General features: G+C 46.7%; 1 protein-coding gene across 4 annotated transcripts in view; it reads left to right on the top strand.

The window, feature by feature from the left end:
• Positions 1–2,234: 2,234 nt before the first annotated feature.
• LOC138567588 (autophagy-related protein 9A-like) overlaps positions 2,235–21,968 on the top strand; it is a 446,942-nt gene continuing 427,208 nt past the window's right edge. For 2 of the 4 annotated variants that reach the window (XM_069645964.1, XM_069645966.1), the window contains exon 1: positions 2,284–2,402. The gene's annotated coding sequence lies outside the window, so the exon portion shown is untranslated. Of the gene's footprint in view, positions 2,403–21,968 lie in introns of all 4 variants that reach the window. The other 2 variants (XM_069645965.1, XM_069645963.1) reach the window with 2 other exon arrangements.

The raw sequence follows: 21,968 nt of genomic DNA, 5'->3' as shown, positions 1-21,968 counted from the left end.
ACAATTTCTTATGATACTTTATTTATCCTAGGCTGACTTCCTATAAAGCTCCCACGCCCTTTCCAGTGATCCCTCTTTCTGCCTGTTTCATCAGTCAGAGAGTGGTATAATTTGGAAGGTCTAATTTGATTTCACTACTATCAAGTCATGTGAATAAGGATCCGGAAGAGCCCTATCAATTGTATCCTTTTTGGTTACGGTATCCTTTTCAAAAGATACCTTGGTGATTTATGACATATATTGAGTGGTCTGCTCAATGCTTCTTGTGAGCTCTACAGCCTGCTCCAACGACATATCCTTGGCTAGCAACTTCCCTTGGACTTTAGGGTTGCTGGTACATCTGATCAATTGGTCCCTGATCAAGGAATTAGTCAGATCTCCAAAGTCACTGGTGTGACTCAATGTCCTCAGCGCAGCCACATTGGTCTCTACTGACTCTGAACATTCTGAATTTCTTTGGAAGAATTTGTGCCTCAGAAAAGTGACATTTTTCTTGGGTTCAAAATGTTCTGCCTGTCACAGCATACTCATCTAGGTTCCCTCCTCCCTTCTCCAGCGGATTTGGAAGCCCATCAAACACACAGCGACCCTCCAGAGCTAAATTGTGGAGCAACAGGGCCGTTCTCCTGGAGGGGCTGAATCTATCTCCTCCTACTGCCATCATCCCCAGCGCAGGAGGGTTCGGCAGCCCCAGAGGCACCCAAGTCAGTGTGAGCCTGTGCAGCAGTTCAGAAAAAGAAGCATGCGGCTGTGGTAAAAATGGGATCGGGGCTCAATTTCCAACTAGCTAAGTGCATTGCTGTTTTAACCGTGAAAGCTGCGGTGTGCAGATAAGGGTGAAGAAAGATGGCGTATAATCCGACTTGCTGTTGGCAGCCGAATTTCGAAAAAACATCTGCACCGAAATTCCCACTGCGTGAATGACACAGCCACAAATCACTTCTGTTTGGGGGTGGGGGGAGCCGGGATGGGGATAATACCAGCCAAGAGGACACACAAAGATCCGCTGTTGCTAAAACCAAAATCAAAATAGGAAAAACAAACCCACTGGCACCTAAATAAACCTGGTACTTCGAAACACTTTTGAGATGTATAAAAGCACCTTATCAAATATACAATAAAAAATAAATACCTGCCGTACATGGCATCGAGTGGTCCTTTCTCCGTGATTCTCTTCCTAAGCATGTATAAACGTCCTACTTGAAAACGTCTGACGACTTAACAGAAATGAGTGAAAGACATCATGACGCAATAAAGGCATTTCAGAAAGTATGGGCAAACTTTTAAACAAACGCACCATGCTATCGGGTCTCATAGGGACTTTAAATGTGTGATTGACAATGAAAGCAATATAAGGCCTATCGTTAACCTTCTCTGCCACACATTACACAGGGGCAAATGAACAACCCCGTCCCCAGGGAATGCCAAATCACACCCCCATGCAGGAGAAAAAATGATGGAACTGTTATGCTGGAAATTCAAACCCAAATGCGTCTGTCTGCATAAAATACATATCCCCATCTGCTGCACATACATATCCCCATCTGCTGCACATACATATCCCCATCTGCTGCACATACATATCCCCATCTACTGCACATAACAAATCCTCCAACCCCCCTCCCCTCTCCAGCAGGGAGGATAATTAACTATTCACTGTACTGTTCACTGGGAAATCCCATTGGGAAAGGAGGAACGTGCTGCCCCACTCCATAAATCACATTTCCCCCAGGCAAATCGGCCATCTGCATGAGAAAACCCCAAAAAAGAACAATCTGCCTGAACTTTAAGTAAATCTCACGCCTGATGCACATTACAAACCCCCAAAATACACAGAAATAACCCCTCCCCAATATTGCCTCACCCTTGATGCACATTACATATCTCCAAAATAACGAAAAAAACAAAACAACTAAATCCGCCTTTACTTTAAGTAAATCTCACACCTGATGCACATTACAAATCTCCAAAATACACATAAGTACTGCCTTACCCGCTCTGCATTAAATTAACAATCAACATGAGATAACTTTAAGACTTACCATAAACTAAAGTCAAGCACCAAATAGCAATCAACTATACAAAATGTGCTTTGTACCGGAGGAATCTCTCCCGCGGAGTCCTGCAACGCCGCAGAATCCTGCAACGCCTCGCCGTCCCGCATGTGCCACCCCTGGTTGCCTTGCCTTCCCGCTCGTGCAAAAAAATAAATGACGAAATGAACGTTGCAGAGCACGTGATGCAGAGCACGTGATGACGTGAGCGTAACTTTGCCGTGGTCCGTTTCTCGAATGGGATCTAGACACTACCCTTTACGAAACGTCATGAATTGAATTGATATTTTATTTATATCCGCTCATACACAAGTGTTTCTGACAGGCACCCTCTGAAAGCATTATCCGGTGAGTACGTACGATCCAGCTCTTGTATTGAATTTTATATGCATTTATTTTAACATCCAATAGACGTTCTCACCCCTTTGTTATATTGTTAAGAGGAGCCCTTTTGAAGCCTCTGGAAATGCACGTTAAATCTGTAATTTGTTGTATTGCACGTACCACATGTTGAAATTAAATATTGTAAATACGTGACTTTCTAAACATATTGTTTTTGAAATTACATAGGGCAGCCTGTTGTTGTTAGTATTGTAGACACAGTAGCTGCTCCGAAGCTCATTTACGGCACGGTTCAGGCTCTGGAATGCTAGCAGACGCAGTAAATGCTGTACTGCTACTACACAGACCCAGCTCTGGTGTAAGTGATTACAAATAATAATCTGCACTGTTTCTAGTTATTACATATAATAATCTGCACTGTTTCTTGACCCGGGCAAAGCGGGCAGCTGCCCGGGGTGCAATTTCCCCAGGGGGCGCAATTGCACCAGTCACTTGAGGGCAACATTTCCCTGGGTGTGGGGTGCGATTGCTGTGGGGAGAGTAGCGGCAGCTGCTCACAGGCAGTCACATAGTACTTGCGTAATGTTAGGGAAGTCCAGAGGCTATCTGGACTTTTGCGCCACTTGGGGTGGGCGCATAAAAGGGCACCTTTCCTGGAGACTGTCCGCCTTTGTAATCAAGCAGGAACAACACACCACGGAGGAAAAAAGACGCTGCCTTTGAGCATTCCGGGCTTCCCGCCCGACACGCCAATTGCTTTCTACCCGTGCGCAAAGAAAGAATACTGCATTGCCTCCCCCGACTTACTTGTGTGCAGAACTACTCAGACAGAAGAGCCCAATGCTTTTGTTGACATTTTAGAAAATGTTCCTTTAAACTGTGTACATAGCGTTCGGCTGGTGTTCATACAGCAGTTTGCATGATTCAGAGTGTGTTCTGACCAAGAACTGGTAAATGGGAATATTTTGTTTTACACTTTACTAGCCCAGATTTGTTTCCAACGTGTAGACGCCTGCCTCGGTTGGATCGAGTGCATCTATTGCAGTCGCTTTGCTGTGTGCCTGCTTCCCCTTTAGAATGTTCCCCGCGCCTGAAAGGGTAAATGGCAGAGCGTAGCTTCACTCTGTTCTGTCCCAAAATCTCAGAGGCGAAAGCGTATTTTGGAAGTTGCTGCTGTTCTGGGCACTTTCAGCCGCAACCTTTCTTCTTTGCTGGTTTTAATTGGACAGGTTGGAAACTTGGTACTGTTTCTGCAGTTCGGAGAACTTCATTTGTTTAGAGTTAGGATTGGGGCAGGAACATATGGAACTAATTACACTACTTTTCATGGTTCCATTGAACTTTTATCCCCATGCAAATTGTTCTTCATTTTGGCGGAAGTCCTTTCTCGTACTGAGTTGGCTGCAGTGGTGCAGCTAGGATTTCTCGACAGGGTGAACCTGGCTGTGTACACGTGGGCCTATGGTAAGGTTCCTCATAAACCAAGGGGAATATATTTGATGTGACGGTTTGTTTGCAAGTTCAGAGTTTGAGCTTTGGTACATCTTTACTTCATTGTTGGCATGGATAATGGGCAGAAAGGTTCTGTCCAGAATTCGAAAACCCAGGCAGTGCAAAGATCTCTGGAGGTTTACATGCATGTGTAACTGGCCCTATGGGGTGAGCCCCTTGCATGGACAGATGTAAATGTTTTCTGCTGCACAACAGTAATCTGCATACAAAATAACTCTGAAGTGTGAATATTTGACACTAGTATTGCAGTGAGAGCAGTGCCCACTTTTTGCCACATGCTTTTTCCCCACACTCTTGTTTCTTTAAAATAGGCAGAAGAAGCACTCTCTAATCCACTTTTACAGGGAGCTGCCATCTTTATGCATTTCATTTTTCATTCCTGTAAAGGTTACATAAACAGGCTTACAAGTACCAGAATGCAATATATGAGGTTTATTATTTCAGTCCATAAATTGGACTACTTGAGATCCTGTCCTGTGGGTTGAATTACTTTGAAAAGTTCTACACAGACCCCTGAAGGCCATGTGCGATGGACGGATGGTATAGTGAATGGGTTCCACTTCCATTTAAAAGGGTTTCTGCCATTTAATAGGTGACCAAATGTAAGGTGTCTTTCACTGTAAGAGATGCAGACAGAGTGAAAGACATTAAAGTGGGACAGAAAACGAGATAGTCAAGGAAAAGGGGAGGAAAGAGAGGAAAATATAGGCCCTATACAGGAAGCAAAATGTGGGCAGAGATTGCACATGAGAAATGGAGGCAATGGGTGGTTAAAGGGCAAGAGTGAGATGGAAGAAACCTGAAGGTAGGGGTAGTTGTAACTCGTAGGAGGAGTTGAAATGTAACTGGGAGAGAGCACTGTGACCAGACTCGGTAGATAAGTTGTATCACACTTGCTGTGAAATGCACACCAGAATGTGCAAATTGGCTATGCTCTCGGGCTGCAGGAGGACTCTGTGAAGTGGAGTCCAGGCCTCCGTGCTCATATCAGCTGAATGCCTCCGTTTGATGTTTCGTTAGAAGAGTTGTTTGCTGACTCTGACTTTCCTTTAGCTCAGAGCACCCTCCGGGTACTGGAAAGTGAACGCTCCTAGATGTGCCATTAGTCAGGCTGCAGGTCACTACAGCCCATGTGGGAAGTTGGTCCTAGGTGAAGTGAGGGATGCTCTTACCCTCAGGCTACACTCTGCTTTTTATTTACGTTTGTGCCCCTTGCTACACTCTGGCCTCGTAACAAAGCTCACCAGTGCTCCTATGGTGTTCTGGTTCCTCACCTCTGTATTGTTCCATTTCAGTTTTGCTTTCTTTCTTAATGGTTAAAACAAAGACCATTCAGTTGAGGAATATTGTATTAGCTCGATTGAGTTTCTGTCGATTTGACCTGGAGGCTGGCATCTGTACTGTAGATAAGTAGGATGTTTCCACTGTATGGCTATGCAAAATAAGTCAGAGGCTGTGATCAAGACCTTTTGCCCTCAGCCAGGCCAGGCTCTGATCTCCTTCCGAACGTCAGCCTCCCTCAATTGGGCTGAGACCAACAGCTCACTGTGGACATCCCTCAGTCCGGTTCACGGTTGTTATCACAATGCAGTTCACTTAGCTTTTCAAATCATAGTATCCACACCTTGTAATATTCAGGAATCTTAATGTCTTTTTAAACAATCCTCCGGGTTAACTTATCCACTTTACTTAGGTCACCCTCGTTTGGGCTCAGACCTTCCCATTTGCCAATACATACAGAGACCTCTGAAGGGCGGTTGCGTCTCGCTTGGTCACTCCGTGATTCTTTGGCTAGTGCAGGGTTCACGGTATCATCATTTTCGTGGCATTCCCTTCAGTAACACAGTTCACTTCGGTGTCCAGAAGTTTCAAATACATTGTTTCGAAATGCAATAGTTTCAAAACAAAATGACTGGGGGGTGGGGAGATCTAATGCCTTTTTTAAATGTATTTTTTTTTTTTGCTTTCGTATAGGAAAAAATGCAGGTTTTCCCCCAAAAAAACAAGCATTACATTTTTTTGTGTTTTATTTATTTTATTTTTTTCCGGTCCTTTTTGTTTCGAAACAATGTATTCGACCCTTTTACTATAAACCGTTCACTTCCTTTTCACAACGTGTCAGACTTTCGACTGTACTAGGGTTTTGGTTTGACCCTTGTATGACCACTTTTACTTCTCACGCCGGCCTCCCCTAGGGCCTCTCGGTTTTTGTAGTTTCTCTCACTTCATTATATCCTCCTTGTTCAGGAGCGGTGCAATCCTTAGTCTTTCGAATGAGCGCCCACACTGCCCCATATCACTGTGATCCTAATACCTTGGTTGTTCACAAAAGACCTTTGTCTATTATATTCTCTTCGCTTCTTCTATGCAAATGTTGCCACTGCAAATTTGAGCTTAACACAGTCCGGTCCTCTATCAGTTTCCTCTGACTCACCAGCTGTGCTGAACTCGGCTTTTCTTCTACTGGAGTCCAGGATGGTACCACTGCGGCAAGCTCTTTTCCCCGCCCTGGCTATCCATGCGGGAGGGCCCTGTGTACCATTTGACATCTGTCACACCAGTTGCCAGCTGCAATTCCCGGTCTCGCTGTTCTTTTCTCAAATGGTTTGCGGCTCTGGGTTGAAAAGGGAAAGGGCAATTCCCTCCTTGTGGTCCTTTCGTTTTCCACCACCTTTCTCCTCTGTTTGAACTGCAATCCCTGAATGTCTGCTTCTTTGTGCGTTCGGCCTTGCACAAAGTGTGCTCTCGTGCTCTGCCTTTTATCCCTGTGGGGAAGAGAAAGGGCAGTCAGGTGTATGTAGTTATCGGCAGTTGCCTGACCCTCCATCCCAAACTGAGCTTGATCTCCGCTCACTTCGTTGGCAACGCATACATCGCCGACTTGGACTTATTAACCACCAAGCCTGATAACTGACCAATCGTCGCCATAGCCCGCCCCACATTTTCTTAGGATTCTAGATACATAACGGCACGTCTTCAGCATACATAGATATACAATGACTGCTCCCACCTGCTTGTGTCAAAGCTTATACATTCTCCCAAGGCGCTCAATAACCAATGCAAATATCAATGGGGACAATAGGCATCCCTGCCGTGTGCCCCTGTCTACCCTCCAAGTGGGTGAAAAGACCTTCACCCGGACCCTCGATGAAGAGCCCACATCTTAACCCAATCAATAAAGATGGCCCCAAGCCCATTCTTTCCAAGACCAGCCATTGGACTTCCCACAAGACCGAGTCAAAGGCTTTCTAGGAATCCAAGTTGACCACCGCCAACCTCTCCTCCTAGTGTCTGTACCTGTCATGAGCAACCGCCTCAAGTTATGAATAGTGGACTTCCCAGGAATTAATCTTGTGCATAACTGGGGTTAGCCGGCCTGCCAGGATATTACACACAATTTTAACATCTACGATAAGGGACGGTAGGGTGCACACTCGGCAGGGTTCGCCCTTCCTTAGGCAAGGTAATTACCAGAGCCTCCAACATGAGTTCAGGGAACCATCCCCATAGTTTGGCTTCTAGCAGGACCTCAAGCAGCTTAGGGGACAGAATATCACTTTATTCTCTGTACACTTCCAATGGTATCACGTCTATCCCAGGTGTCTTAACCCAGCAAGAGAGTTGATGGCCCCAATCACCTCCTGCACATCAATGTCTCACCTGAAAAGTTCCCTCTGATGCTCGTTCAGCGCTGGCAAGCCAGCATCACTCAACCACTGCCTTGTTCGGTCACTTTCAAATCCGCCCTGCTCCCGATACAGTGTGGGATAGGGATCTGCGCTGCTTTTTATGATTTCATCATTTTCTGTGGTCAGTGACCCTCTGCGGTCCCTGGATGCCCTCGCATCTCTTTCTCCCACCCTACCTCCTGACCAGCCAGGCCAACAGTTAACTCGCTTTTTCCCCCCTCAGAGTATTGCCTGGACACATACCCAGCATAGTTAAGTGTCCAGCCGGTCTGTTGCCACCACAACCTCCCCCTTCGCATCACGTAGCACCTCAGCCTGTATCCTCTCCCTAGCCAGGTCCTGGTCTAACCGTGCCACCTTCAACTCTATACTATTCATTTCCTGATCAAGGACCCTGATGATCCCTACCCTTGTGGACATACACCTACGCCTTAGGAACATCTTCAGTGCTCCCCACTCTGTTGACCTCCAGTTCGTCTTCAGAAACTGACAGATACTATTACGCAGTGGTGCTCTAAATCCACCACCCTCCAGCATCCGAGTGTCAAATCTCTACATGGGAATGAGCGGGCGGGACTACCACTGCCCCAACTCTACTACTCTAGGCGAGTGGACTGATAAGGACCTATCCAGATATTCCACCCCAGCCACCAAAGAAAAATTCTCTTCGCTCCACAAATGCATAATCTGAGAGTAGGCTCTATGAAACTTTGAAAAGTAGCTGCACTCCTTCCCATGGATCACCCTCCATGCATCCTTAAGGTGAAGGTCCCCCACCATCCCTGCCAAGGTTTAAGTCACCATACCCACCTGTCGGGCTGTCAAATTAGCCAAATCCAGCACATAATTGAAATCCCAGAGCCACAGGGTCCAGGCATCTCGAAATCGCTCCAATACACCCTACATAAGATTAAAGAACTCTGCATGTGCTACATTGGGGGCATAGGTTTCTAGCACAAACACTGAGATGCCCATCATCTCCCCCACAATCACCACGTAGCCTCCCTCCTTATCCACCAAGGTCTGTAACGCCTTCACTGAGGGTGCATCTCTGATCCACACCAGTGCTCCTCTAGCGTAGGCGGAGAGGGTAGGACCAACCACTGCTCCTTTCCACCTCTTCTGTACTCCCTGCAACCCCTGCGTGTCCAGCTGCATTTCCTACAGTATTACCCCATCTATGCTGTGCCAAATGAGGTAAGACCTGATCTTGCCTCTTTTGATATTGTCCATCCCACGCACATTCCAACTAATCAACCTCAGCTTGGCCATGCCAGCCAGTCATCAGTTTCCCCCTCACGATTCAAGCATGTCAACCCCCCCCACCATCGCCTATGTAGACAAGTGCAAAGCAAAGAGCGAACCCTCCCTCGCCCCACCCCCTCTCCTAGTCCCCCCCCAATAAAAACACCCCACCAGTTCTCAAATTGAGGCCCCCCATCTCCCATATCCGACCGTAAGCCAGGCAACAGGATGGGGGTAGAACACTGTGGACGGAAGCCTCCTTCCAACTCGGAGAAACCACCCCAGCATATATGCAACCCCACCCGAAACCTCCACTGCATACTCCACTCACATATGTACCCTTCAACGGGCCTCCCTCCGCTCCCACTAGCCCCCAGATCCAGCCGGCGCCCTGATATACATTACAAACAAATCCTGTCCCCACCCCTGGCACCAAAATGAACAGCAGTATTTCAACCCCCTCAACACCTCCCAACCATCTTCGGTGCTCAACCATTATTCTCCAACTATTCCGGGCTTGGGGTAGCCTCATCCTCCGCCACCTGCTCCGCCCCCCTGCGAGCCAGTGTCTCCCTCCACTCCAAAGTTCCATCCATGCCATGCCCTGTCGGGTTTCCTGTTGGGGCGGGCAGTGGGCGCCTTCCCTGATCCTGAAGCGCTACTCCACCCACACCCTGGCCAAGCCTGTCTTCGAATTCAGAATCCAGCCAGCCCCACAAATCCTTTGGGTGCTGGAAAAAAAGCAAGTGGTTGCCCACCAGCACTTTCTTCTTTGTGGGGAAGAAGATCATATATTTTAGGCCAAGATCACAAAGCCCTCTTCTCACTGCATCATAAGATTTGCGTTGCTTTTGGGCCTACTGGGTGAAGTCGGGGAACACCAGCATGCGCATGCTTCCCCCTCCCTTATAGGCTACATATCAGATGGTGTCCTACAGTATTGCGTCGCAGTCCCTGTAGGTCAACAACTTTGCTAAAACTGCCCGCGGTGGGGGCTCCAGGCAGCGTTCTCATGCCCGGGACCCTGTGTGATCTTTTGAAAGTGAACCACATTAATGGGCCTTTAATCTTGAAGACATACAGTTCGGTGCTGGGGCCCTCCTCCCCCTCGGCAAGCCAAAGTATTCTGATGTTGCTTTGGCAGGAGTGTCATTCTGCATCTTCCGCCTTGACCGCAAGGGCTCTTGTGGCTGCATCAAGCGCATCCATACAGGTCCACAGATCCGCCTCACTGACCTTATTCTCTGCGTCTGTCAACCTCCCCCATTTTCCGAAGGTTTGCCCTTACGAGGGAGATGTCAACTTCCACAGAATGGAACTTCCCATCCAGTGTTTCCCTGGAGTCTGATATAGCCGCCAGCAGTTGTGAAGACTGTCTCCTCTTGCGGGCCCAGATCCAAGCCATCCTGTGCTGATAGCGTCCTGTGTTTGGTTACCTTATGCCTGCTCTTCCGTGCGGCTCAAACACCCCCCCACTGTTGACAATCTCCCTCTTGTGGGGTCAAGTGAGCAGCGGTGGCAAGTTCTCCCTCAGTTATTCCAACAGTCTCCAGCACAGTGTGGTGGGTGCAATCCAACAGCCCTGTCGCCCTTTAGCAGCAAACCTCTTGTAGGGGCAGCCAGTGAGCCAGCAGCCTTTTTGTCATCTTTGAGCAACCCCTAGTGAGCCTGGTCCCCCTTGAACCCACCCACCCCCAGCCCCTCAAGCCAGACTGCCGCCTTCAAAAGATAGGACTGTGACCACATTGTGGAGCTCACCGAGCCCAGGATCTCAAATTGGGCTCCCTCTCTCAACCATTGCAGCAGCTCCCTCCCTCTGCTGCATGCAGGGCACTGGGATCCACGCTCCCTCCTCAGCAGCACAAACCCAGAACCACCACTCCTCTACCGCTTGTCCACACTATAGGGCTGCCAGGGACTCTGGGCTGGCTCCAGCAACACCGCTACAGCCGTTGGGGGACCGGGATCAGTCCCATTGCAGCTGAGCTCCCAGGTAATAGATCTGTGTCCCTGGAATGCCGACCCTGGGCCACTCATTGCACAAAATTGCGGCCACAGCCTGCCGCAGGGAATGGTCTATTGGTCTAGGCATCCCTGAGGGCCCGCATGTTCCAGGGACCCTTCCCTCCTCCCCCACAAGGGCTGCTTCCTGTGTGCAAGTCTCTGTAACGATCCGTAGCCCTCCCCGACACAGGTGGGGACTTGGAGACCCGCAGACCCCGAAATGGCAGCAGGCTTCCCACTACGCAGGGTCACTACAGCACCAGTCCGGCTGCCAGCCGCACGAGCGGGCTGGCCCACAGGATCATAGCAGCAACTTATCGGTTCAATAAAACCGCACAAGTTATGGCACAACAGTTCTGACCCACAATATGCCAGTGGAGTCGTCTTCACAGGCAGGATCAAGGCAGGATTAACGGGGCGGTCTCCGTCAGTCAAACAGAGCTCAGGGATAGGTACTTTCATTTACTAACCCACTTTCCGTTCCTCCTCTGTTCACCATGTCTCCTGGGTTCCGTGTCTCCTGACAATTATTTGGAGTTTTACACATGAACTAGGAGGTGAGCATTGGCCATGTAGATCATTTAGTGTACCTTCGCATTTATGGGCGTTTCAGCTATATTCCACCTAATCATCATTTCTGGTTCACAGATATTGAAAACAACACAGAGCTTGGACTTTTGGGTACTTTTAGAGTGAGGTTTGGTGTACAGGATCTTGAGGTTAGTCGTATGTTTGCATCAAATTAGTGAAGACCTTCCCCTTTGATATTCTAAAGAGTGTTTTCTTCTCTTTCAGCTTGGTGCCTTTTGGTAGTCTCTTTGCTCTTTCATGTGAACTTGCCTGTTATTTTAATCCCGGTGTTTTGTTTCATAATAAAGGCCACCCTCCTTGAGGAAACCCGTGTAGGGTTTAGACTAGTTCGAACCCTGAACCAGCCTCCCTTCCTGACATAAGCTTTCCCGCCCTCCCTCTAGTAATTGTGTTTGATATGATATGCATTTATAACTCGCCTGTGCATGTGTTTCTAGGCGTGATAAGACAAGGAAGTGGGAAACTAAAAGGGAGGACAAAACAATGATCTTACGAGCCTTGTGGCATTCAGATCACGTAAGAGCAGGGAAGAGGCGAGGGTAGAAGTGCTGAGGGTAGGGGGAGGATGGAGAGGTGCGGAACAAAGGAGAAAAAAAACAAGGGTGTAGCCAAAGGGTGGCAAGTGCAGGTACTCATAAGTGCAGCCATAGGGTGGCAAATAAGTGCAAGAGTGTCATGCACACAGGGTCCTGGAGCATATGGAAGAAATGGAGATTAGGACGCGATTAATCGTCCCTTCACGCTACCCTCCGTTTCCCTGGTGTTGGTCTAGTCTTTTTCATCATGGCCACCGCCACCGGGAGGTTCAAAACACTCGCCACTGCAGTCGGCGCGTTGCAATCGCTGCTCTGAGTTTCCTCTTGTTACGGTTTGACGCCAGTTATTTCCCCTTTCATTCCACACCGGAATCTCTCTCTTCCTGTCCTCTGACTTGCCTGTTTTGCTCTTCCTTCCTGGCGCTCTTATTCTTTTTGCCTTGCGTGGTTTTTCCCGGCTGTCCATTTCTTCTCTTGCCGGCTGCTCTCTCTTGTTCCTCCATCTCAGCCGTGGTTCTCCTTTCCCTTTTTCTTTCCGTTTTCGCCGAGTGCTTTGCGTACCCTTTCCACTCTTTCTTCTATTTCTGGGTATCCATTATCCAGTCTGGATCTCTACCTCCACTGATACAGGCGAATACTCTCTGGGTTTTCTGTGCCCTCGCAGCTTTTTCCCCGCTCCCATCCGGCTTCGGGAAGGGAGTCACGGGGCCGCCGTTCAGCCGACGGTCACTGAGGCTTCCTGTCGAGGTCGGAGCAATCGTCAAAGGAAAGGATTATACCTTACTGCGCCGCATCTCCAAGGAGGAAGCTGAGTTCTGTGATACAGGTGAGGAGGGAAGAGAAGGGTCGATTTTGGGGAAGGAGGAGGTTGAATACAACAAAGAGAGGGGACTGTAGGGTTACAGATACAGACCACAAGTGCAGGGGAGGTAGTGCAGGATTTCAGTTGGACAGGCAGGGACCTGGGCCCAAATTCAGAGGGTGGTCAGGTAACCAGTGCATAGAACAGGGAGGTGGTATGCAATAGAGAGAGAAGAGAGAAGGCAGAAGCAGAGAAAGGTTGCTTCCAGAACTAGAGATGGTTCTGCTCAAGTTTCAGATAGGCAAGGAGGCTGTTACAAATTGAAACCCCAGCAGAAGAAAGGGATCTGTCCCCAACTCTTTCATTGGACAAGCCACTGAGTCTCAGAGTTGGAGGTGGTGTGGTTTCATGCCCCAGAAAACATTGTGTACAATGTAAAGGGTTTTGAGGTTGCTCCTTGCTGCTACTGGGAGCTAGTGAAGGGATTTCAGGGCTGGAGAGATGAGATTCCCTGGACTGGAGGCCAAGGACAAGTCTTGCAGTCCTATTCTGGATGGGTTGTAGAGGGTTGAGAGTAGAGGCAGGAAGATTTAGAAAGAGACAGTTGCAGTAGTCCAGCCTGGAGAAAACCAGAGCTCTGGAGACGGTGAGCTTCTGGGGGAAAGTGAGGAAGGAAAGAATACCTCTTGAGTAGGTACAGCTCGTAGTTTGACTTCTTAGAGATGTTGGAAATGTAAGGAGAGTGTGGAGTCGAAGATGACCCCCGAGGTTCTTAGCCTCACAGGTAGGAGAAGGAAGAGTGACCAGGGTGGGCAGCCAGATAGTGAGAGCAAAGGAGAGAGCTGGCCTTTCTGATGAAGAGGATCTCAGTCTTACTGGCATTAAGGCAGAGATCATTGGCGGCACACCACTCCTGAATTGCAGAAAGACAGTCAGGATGAGAGACAGTAGAGGGGAGCCTGAAGGAGAGCTGAGTGTCATCCACATATCACTGGATGTTGGAACAGAGGGTGGCTATGCTGTGGGCAAGAGGTGCCAGGTATTGGTTGAGCAGCTAGGGAGAAAGATTAGACCCCTGGGAAATGCCAAAGCTAGAGAGAACGAGAGATAAAGGAGAGGAAGGACCCCAGTTGAACCTGGGAGGGTTGATCAGTGAGATAGGACGTCAGCCAAGCCAGGGCCTAATCGGTGATGCCAAGGTTATCACAGAGCTGGTTGACCAAGATGGCATGGTTGACCATTTCAAAAGCAGAGAAACGATTGAAGTGAATGAGGATGGAAGGAAGGTTAGAATCGAGGTTTGAGAGCAGGTCTTCACGGATGTTCACAAGAGTAGTTTCCGTGCTTCTGGCTGCTCTGAAGCCAGACTGATGGTCATGGAGACAACCAACCAACATATTCAGTGGGTTTAGCTGAGAGATGGCCAGCATTTCCAGGAGTTTTCCCAGGACCCAGGAAAGCAGTAATGGAGATCGGGCGATAGTTGGCCGGACAAGAGGGATCAGCAGGTTTGTTTAGATGGGTGTGCACAAGGGGGTGTTTTTCAGAGGTGAGAGGAAGGTTACGTCGGCGAAAGAGCGATTTCAGAAATCGTCCAAGACTGGATCGAGGACCTGTTTTGAAAAGACTTTCATCAATTAGACTTGTCTAGAAACATCATCAGGGGTGAACAAAGGAAAGGAGGAGAGGCAACCACAAGGGGGCCAGGAAAGGAGGAGGATGGAGAGGAGGAGAGGGTGGACGGCAAATCCTCTGTTTTAGTGATGAAATGAGAAGCCAGGGCCATGCAGAGGGGAAATGAGAAGTAGAGACTACAGCAGGACCGCCCAGCTCCTTGCAGATTTTAAAGAGTTCAGCCAAGTTGTTAGATGCCGCAGAGACGCAGGCTTGAAAAGTCTGTTTTGCCTTTGGGTTTGCCTTGGATTTGACTTGGAAAGTGCGCTCAAAGTCTGTTTTGCTTTTGGAGAAGGCGACGGGCCAGTTTGTTAGAGGGTCTGCCTGTTGCTCTTTACTTCCTCTCAGCCACCCTACACTTGCGTTTAAGGGTGACGAGGCCTCAGTCGTATCGAGAGTTGCACTTGGAATTGGGCTTCAGGCGGATCCTCACGACAGTGGTTTATAATGATTCTATGATTTGGGTCTTTCCCCATGTTGTATAATGCCTTGGAATCTCAAAGCGCTTCCGTTCAGTTATTTTTACATGTTTCAATTTTGCTACCAATGTGTTGTAAAATTGCTTAGTGTGTAGAATGGCTTGGGCTGATTGATCATCCTGTAGTGTCTCCAGTTTGTGTTGAGTTGCTGGGAGGGCTCTAAGTGACTTTGATGAATTTCCCATTTATGTTCCTTCCCCCTTGCAGTAATTTCATGTTCAAGATCCTTATGTATTTGGTTTTTAGCTCTCATCAGGGCAGCTGTCTTCCCAATTAGGTCCCCTCTGAATACTGCCTTGCCCACGTCCCATATTGGCCTTAGCTCCACAGATCCCTGGTCGTTTTCTCGTAAATCTCTTTATTTTATTTTTGTGTTTTAGCCATATTAGAAAACAAAAACAAAATTATGATATAACACATTTAAAACATCAAAATCTCATGAAATTAGAAAAGGAAAACCTAAAACACTCTTTGCAAGACCGAACATCGGAACAACTCAGAGCTGAGAATGAAAAGTACAGTCAAGTACACCATGAGGATTCATCAAATGATATTCACAACTTACTAAACTGTAGTCAATCCTCACCCCCCACCCCAAAGTTCCAAAACCTTTAAAAAAGCGACACTTTCAGCAGTCAGGAAGGTTTCATTACCTGATGATAGTCTTTCCCAGAAAATATCGGACTTCAACCACCTTACGTCATGGACAAATCTCTGGAATCTTGCCACTCTCGGGACCCAGGTACCTGGACATTTCGATAGGTGTTGGAGCGACTGTCTTTCTTTTTCGTCACATTTATCACAAATGGCAGTAGGATATTCCTCTGTTTATGATACAGGATTTCCAAGGTTGGGAACAGATTTAATCTGAATCTTAGAAAGTCTGATCTGGCACCTGGGTCAGACGATTTACTTAGATAGGGGGCAGTAATGACCTAGGATTATACATGCGCGTATGTGACGCTGAAGACCTTGTTCATCACAAAAATATTTGGACATGTCCACAAAATGTGTTATTTTATACTATACAGCTATACCAGCCTCTAGTTAGTTGTCGCTCTCCGTTGAGTATGTTTTTATAACAATACATAGGTCTATAGTGGTGGGGACTGCCTCCATTTTAATGGTGATTAGAACTTATATGGAAATCCAGATGAGAGGACAGCCCATTACCACTAAGATTGAGACAGAAGTGGTAAACACGCTGTCATTGTAAAATCACGGTCAATGCCTCAATTTATTGTTTTTTATTGTAAATAATGGTTGTATGAAAGAAGACTAGATGGGGAGAGTCTCTCTTCTATCCCTGTTATATAAGTGGTAGACCATTCGCAGTTTAGCGAGAGACCTTGTGTATAGACAGGGACAGGGTGTTCTTCTAATAAGGGCAGCCCATATGTTTGTCTGAGTTCGAAGAGATACAGATGGAATGTGAGATCTTTTATTAAGACATTTTCCGGTCGCCGTTGTATAGTGTTACCACGCTGATATCTTTGCCAGCCTCATTTTGTCAATCGTCCGAATCTAATCCATTTGTTTCATGCGTGCTTTAACTTTCCCAGGACTTTGGATAAGGAGCTGTTACGCTCACCAGGTCTCTGTGGTGGCATTGGGGCACGGTTGCAGCCCTCCCTGAACTTGAATCGCCCCCTTCAGGTCTCTGCCTCAGTAGAAAAGCTGTGAGCGGTGGTACGTGGTGATACTGCTCCTGCGTGGAGATTGTGTGTGCACCAATCTGTGATTGTTGTACCTCTCGAACCCTTCACCCCAAAGTACAGTTTCTGTGAGCATACGCCGGCCCATAAAGCTCACCTGTGAATTATGGAACATAAGCTCTTCGTCTTGCTACTTCTGTCAGGGGCGCGTTGAATGGGATCTAGTTCCTTCACTGATCTCTGATAAGTATTAGTCCAGTCCAGCTGCGACTATGCTTCTCCTTATGATTGGTAAGTCTTCGTTGAGCTCTCGTGTTGATGTTCGTTCTGTTTAATGTCTTTATATGTTGCTCCTATTTATGCCTGCAATAATGTCTCTCTTCTGTTTTCTTCCCTTAGATGGAAACGCGGCCTCAGTGCAGCTGTGAGATGCGGCCGGATGGAAGATGGATGCTACCGCGGTGTTCGACAGCAGGTAAGTGATGGTTTAAGGAAAAGCGTGAAGTATGGCTAAGCGCAACCTTAAACTGACTGTTTTCTCGATGTCTAACCTTGCCTTATGTTTTTCCTTGCAGGTGCTGCTGTCGACGATGGAGCGTGTCGTGCTGCGGTGCCAAGATGAAGATTTCAGCGTTCCGGAAAGTGTTAAGATGAATACTTGGTTCGCCGAAGAGATGTACAGGTAAGAACAGCTTCCCCCAGTTGGTAAGTATTCTGGCAGGAAGTAGGATCTTCAAAGGTAAGTCTGACCTCAGGTGACGGTGAGCGTTGCGCTGCTTGCAGGTGCAGAATAACGCAAAGCGTCTGTCTTGAGGATCGGGGCAGCTTACATAGCTGAGATCGTGGGCATGCCCATTAGGGCCAGCTTTCCAGCTACACCCTGCCACTCCTAGAGAGTGAGCACGTGCGAAGGCAATCCATTAGCAGCCACACCCAAGAATACACTTGGGGCTGCTTAATGGATGGAATGTTCAAGGTTAATGCATCAAGTGCTATGTCCATAATAAAAGCTTTTTGGTGTTAAATGGATGTTCTTGTTTACTTTTGTTAATGAGCCTGCCGCCAAAGGCGCCAGGACCGTGTCCACCCAGGTCTCCTGTGCATGCGACCCCTGCATGCCTGTGTCCCTGACTTCATGACCATGACAGGAGCTCCATTGAACAATCTGAGTTGACCAAGATCTCGTGACACTTTAAACTAAGGTTGTTAAGGAACGCATTGTCGGCTTTTTGCATTAACAGTGCAACATACTCATGGAGGGAACCCTTCGGCGGATCAAGAATTAACCTAAACATGGATATCCATTTTCACTCCATCATAGCCATAAAGGAAGTCAGTCCCAATTCGTACCTTAGACACACGATGGGTACGCAATTTGGCAAATTCAGGGAACTCTTCCAAAGATTAGCCTCGGGTTTTGTCCCAATCTATGTTGACAGTTAATGGATTCAAATCTAAGCCAAATAAGATAAAAGGGACCAGTTCTCCTATGTAAAACCTCTCCAAAGGTTGAATGGAAAATTTGCCAAATTTTAGACCGATTCTTTTCATCTGTGAACCCAGATAAATAACGTTAAGCTCAATGGTTGAGAAAAGATGGTTTATTGTCGTGAAGGCTTTAATGACCACCCCAGGTAAGTTACCTCAGTAACTATATCAATTGGGTGATTCTCCAGGTCCCAGATGTAAGACTTGAGGACCTTCTTTGGATGTTTAAAAATCAACAGCTTCGATTTTTTTTTTTTTTTTTTTTTTTTTTTTGGTACATTTTTAGGTCATTACTTTGAGCGTAATCCGCCAGTGCAGACAAAAAGTGTTGCAGCCGACTTGAGTGGTCTAATATCTCCAATTATTTGGATAATTAGTCCTATCTCGTCATAGGCACATGTCAGACATAAAGAGAATAAAGAGAAAAGGGGCAATCGAGCAACACTGATGCACTCCTCTTTCAATCTTAAGTGGACCTGACAATGAACCCGATCCAGATATCCTAACTCGCATTGTTGACTTGTGATGGAGTTCAATCAGGATGGACGGCAGATTGGAGGGGACGCCCCATGCGTTCAGTTTCTTCCATAGAAGATTTCTATTGATGGTATTGAACGCCTGTGACATGTCTGTCTATGCTCCAAAAAGGGGGGTACCTCCCTTCATGAGGGATTGCGCAGTAAAGCAGCTTTGGACTAGCCCATTTAAAGATGCTGATAAACCCCTTTTTAAAACCGGTTTGCTGTTTTGGTATAATACCTTTAGATTTGGCTCAAGTCTCCATCTCACCCAGTATCAGGCCCACAAAGATATTATTGTCTGCATCTAAAGGGGAGATGGGATGATATTTTGATGCTGCTCCTCGGTTCCCCCTTTTGTAGATGGGGAATTGCAACCTACGATCTCCAGGACTTTGGTATCTTCTGTGAGAGCATAATGTTAATGAAGAGGGATTTTAACACCCTTGCACAGAGAACTGGATTCATTTTTAAGATTGTGTTGCTCAGTCCATTAGGACCGACCGCCCTGGAGGTATATGATTTCTTTATCAGGTTTTCTATGTCCTCACATGAGGCGGCTAAAAACCACCTACAGTTCACTTCTGTTTTGGGGACCATCGTTTATGATGGTCCATAGACCTCAGAAAAGTGGTTAATCCATACTTATTCCTGTAGGATGGCTTCCTGATTATGGGTGAATTGATTATTCAAGCAGCCAACTAGAGCCCAGACATTTCTGGAGTTTCTTGAGGATAAAGTGCTTAAAAATGTTCTCCCCATTTTGCTGATGTATTAGGTGTCTGCGGAACGAATCCAATCTCTATACTTCCTGTTCCTCAAGATCTTTTTTATCATATGACCCCTTTTTTAATTGTGCCCTTTGTCATTTAAGCCACTTGTTCTTGGATTTGAACATCAAAAGAATATTTATGTACCAAGCATTGTTTTGGGGAAGGGTTAATATGGGGACTCGGATCCCATAAGGAAGGGAGAAAACTGGCTGGCTCACAACACACCGAGAGTTGATGGTCGGAAAGTTGCTTGAATAATTCATTCAAATTATCAGTACGGGTTTCACCCCCCTCTATCAAACTTCCTCAGTCGATTGCTAGCAGGATTATGGGATAAATCATGGGTATAGCAAGGTGATCTATATACTGAGGCCATAGCCAAAGTCATTTCTAACATATCTATTTTTTTCTGTGATATATTGCCTGGTCACCGAATTTCTTACTGATGCGCTATTCATTTACCAACAGGCTGTAGTAGTTGGTGGGGGGGGGGGGGCAAAAGATCTTGTAATGTTAAAGAGCTTGGGGCATGTTCAGCTATCGGCATGGGTTCTATATCTATGTAGATATTTTGGAGACTAGTGAGGATGTCCAATCTTGAACTTGAACAAACCTTAAATAATCTGAACTTCCAAGTGATAAATGAGGACCCCACCACTAATGAGAACCACATATTGGATTGAGTGGTCTCTTGAAATGTTTTAACCACTATTGATCGAACATATCCCCGTATTTGGTCGGATCATTACATTGTGGAATTCCACTTCTGATTACCAGAGGCGGTAGTTAAACCTCAGAACCACTTCAAGACCTTTATTAATCGTAACTTCAACACGATTCTGGTGCAGGATATGTCCTTTTGTTTACCACCTCTCATGACTGAGTCTGAGGATTCAGCTGAGTACTTGGCCTCCTCATTCTTAAGCACCTTTTCTAAACTGCGTGATGCAAAAGCTCCTCTTCGATCAAAAACTTTGAGGGATAAACCCAATCACAAAATAATTGTTCACTCCTGAACTCGCAGCAATAAAGAATGAAAAACGTAAACTAGAACTACTCTGGTTAAAAGATCAAACTGATGAAAATAAATCATTATGGAAAGTACTAGATAAAACCTACAAAAATAAAATCATTGAAACTAAGGAGTATCATAATCTTGCGATTAACCAGGCCTCCAACTGCCCAAAAAAAGTTTTGAAATTCTTAAGACTTTTTGAAAAACCAAAGTTCCTTCTTGCTCCCTCTAAGCAGGACTCCATAGATGTACAAACGGCATTTGAAGCCAAAATATTGAAGGCCAGAGTGAAAATTAGTGCAGTACTAATGTTGCACTCTCAACTAAGATTCCGACTCCTGCTCCTTGAAGCAAAACTACCGATCTTTTTGCCTTCTCGCCTATGTCTGTACTGGAGATGCAGAATCTTTTATCTACAATGTGTTCCACCTCATGCTCTGAAAACATCATCCCACCTAAGCTCATCCTGGAAAACAGACCGTTTTGCCCTTTTTCTGACCAGCTTTTTTAATGCATTCTTTAGAGATAGCTTGGTGCCATTGGCAATTAATGCCGTTATAGTAATCTGAGACATATAACCAACTGCCAATTCCTCCTTTTAAATCTTGGATAAAACTGCTTGCATGCAATTTCAGTCTTTCGTAGAAACACTTAACATCCTCCTCCACGACAGACAGTTGGGTTTTCGCTACTCTATCTATAATCTCAAATGCTGGATATCGTCGAAGGTACTTCTGGACCTGTCGGCAGATTTGGTTGATCACCAACGCCTCCTGCAGTCCTGCAGTCATCTGGGACTTTGCTCTGAGGTTGCGGTCTATCAGGATGCGAATCCAAAATTCAGTGGGGGTCTGTCCTCTTTCCTCGGCTCCCATTTGGTGCAGAGTTCCTCAAGGTGCAAGTTTGTCCCCTATCTTGTTCTCTGTTCACTATTGGATGATCGATGGGTATTTTTTACGAACTACGCCAATGACACCCAGATGGTCCTAGAATCTACTGGGTACCATTCGAAGGATAACTGATCCATCTTGCACATCTTCCGCCAGATAGAGCTCTGCATGGCCTCCAACTGCCCTTATCTGAACACCAACAAGACCGAGGTTCTGGTTTTTGGCTCCAGGCAGGCCCGGGCGAAACACATCCGGCTTTCGTGAGTTTTAGAATGGGAGGCACCATCCAGGTTCAAACTAAGGTGAAAACGCTTGGTGTTCAGCTGGAGTCCACTCTGAGTTTTGAGGCACATGTTAATCAGCGGATCCGAAATTGTAATTACCAGCTGCACCTTCTCAGAAACATTCCTCTGTACATTTCGGAAGAGAACAGTGCCACCATAGCTCGAGCAACAGTCAACTCGAGGTTAGATTATAGTAACTCCCTATTGATGGACCCTCAAACACCTGCCTAAAAAATGTCCGGTTCTGCAAAACGATGCTGTATGCATCGTCAAAAAGGTTGCTAGGCGTGCTAACATCTCCTATCACCGACACCTTCAATGGCTTCCTGTCAAGGAATGAATCCTGTTTAAGACAGGAAATATGGGTTTCAAATGTATCTCGGGACAAGCCCCAGCTTCTCTAAAATCATCCATTCT

Source organism: Ambystoma mexicanum, chromosome 2p (genome assembly GCF_040938575.1).
Source record: "Ambystoma mexicanum isolate Mex_15411 chromosome 2p, UKY_AmexF1_1, whole genome shotgun sequence".
Lineage (NCBI taxonomy): Eukaryota > Metazoa > Chordata > Amphibia > Caudata > Ambystomatidae > Ambystoma > Ambystoma mexicanum.
Note: the sequence above shows the minus strand (reverse complement) of the source record. Positions and strands in the feature narration are given on the sequence as shown.